Source organism: Dromiciops gliroides, chromosome 6 (assembly GCF_019393635.1).
Source record: "Dromiciops gliroides isolate mDroGli1 chromosome 6, mDroGli1.pri, whole genome shotgun sequence".
In the NCBI taxonomy this organism is placed as follows: Eukaryota; Metazoa; Chordata; class Mammalia; order Microbiotheria; family Microbiotheriidae; genus Dromiciops; species Dromiciops gliroides.
In genome coordinates this window covers 159,042,838-159,044,870 of record NC_057866.1, presented here as the reverse complement: position 1 = coordinate 159,044,870, position 2,033 = coordinate 159,042,838, and positions in this window count along the sequence as shown.

The window sequence follows — 2,033 nt, the reverse complement described above, 5'->3', positions numbered from 1 at the left end:
AGACCCAGCAGCTAGAATACAGAGCTCTATTTGATAAATTTAATAGAATTTAAAGAGAGTGCTGTGTGAAGTGTGAAAGATTTTAAAAACAATTATAAAGGGATTTTGAGTTGGCTTTTAAAGAATTTCTAAGGCATCTGGAGGGAAGAGATAAGAGCCTATTGAGTCCAAGGCATGTTAAAGGAGTAGAGGTTGTGGAAATAAATCTGGAAAGGTTACGGTGGTGCCAAATTCTTGGGCTTTTAAAGCTGGACAGAAGTTTGAACTTTATTCAGGAGGCAATAAGCTGCTTAATATTTTTGTGCAATTATATGACCAGCTGTATTCCTAAGAAAGATCATCTTGACAATAACAGGATGGAGGTTGGAAGTCTACTGTATTAAAGTCCAAGCAACATTACACTATTGTAATTGAGAAGGGATGAATTTCAGATACGGAAATGAGAACAGTGGTTGAATAAACATTAATAGAAAGAAGAACAAGGCTTGAAAAAAAGTATTAGGCTACATTTTGGACCCTGGAATCTGAGGTGGTGAGGTCCTAACTGAAGCTGGAATTGCCGATTTGGAGTTCAGAAGAGTTGGGACATCTGCAACATGTTATTTCCACTCTCATTTTACAGCTGGGAAAAATGAAGCCCAGAAAGGGGAAGTAACATTATCTAGGACCACATCTGATAGGTGGGTGTAGAGTTGGGAATGGACTTCAGTTCCATTAACCACAAATTTAGGGCTCTTCTCAGGGTACCACACTATCACAGAGAGACTGCCCAGGAGAGGGCCAAGCACAAACCTTTCAAATACCCAAATAAGAGGTTGGGAAGAGGGTGAGAAGCCAAGAGATGAACAATTAAAAAAACAGGAATATGGGGCACCTCTGAAGAGTAGCTCTACCTCATCAGCAAACAGTATCAAACTTCAAAGGGTAAGAACTTAAGAAATGCAATTTAATTTGGTCATCAGGTCATTGGCAACCTTAAAGGAAAGTTTAGGAGACTAGAAGCCCAGGTTATAAGGGGCTTACAGGCATTTCAGTTATCTTATGCCTCCACTCATTATATTGGATTTCCTAGACTAAAACACGCTCCAGTTATCACTGCTGTTTTCTCCCCCATTAGAATGTAAGGTTTTTGGGGGCAGGGCCCTCCCAAGTACTTAGCAAACTACCAGGCATTTAGTTACAGCTTAATAAATGCTTTTTATTCATTTATTTAACAGAATTTTAAAAAGGGAAAAAAGTCTAGCAAAAGTAATGAAAACATCAAATAAATCTTGTGGTCAAGAGTGAAATGGAGAAGACAGAATGGTAGGCAAGTAGGCTAGGTGGATGAAGGCCTTTTAAAAACATACTAAAAGGGCAGCTAGGTGGCGCAGTGGATAGAGCACCGGCCCTAGAGTCAGGAGTACCTGAGTTCAAATCCCGCCTCAGACACTTAACACTTACTAGCTGTGTGACCCTGGGCAAGTCACTTACCCCCCCCCCCCCAATATATATATACTAGAGAAAAGGTGACAAAAGTTCTGGAGGAGGTTAAGAGGGTGGAGTTTTTGAAGTGAGAGATGGGGGGGGGTATCTAAGAAAATTCATAGGAAAGGACCTCTATTTCTTACTGAAATGGAAAGCTGGGTCATCTATTATGATTCTGGGCACAGAAGTATTGTAGGCAGCACAAGTGAAGCAAAGTTGCTGAGATAAAAGTTACACCATTGATAAATGTACAGAAGTGTCAAGCAACAAAGCCCAGCTAAAGTTATGTGTCATGGACTTGCAACATATGAATTCAGTCTTAAAAAAATTAAATTATTAGATGGCATCTATTATTCAGGAGTGTGTATTTGATCTTTGGATTCAGAATGATTGTTGTTTTGCAGGGTTTTTGGATCAATATAAATCAAATTATAAAAGCCTCACCAGAAAAGTTTTAGTAAACAATGTCTGGGTTGATAAACTGACCTATTTCCCCCCTAGAATATTCTTTCCTGGAATTTATAAAGGCATATTAACTGTATTCAGTGAAGACAAGACATACTCTC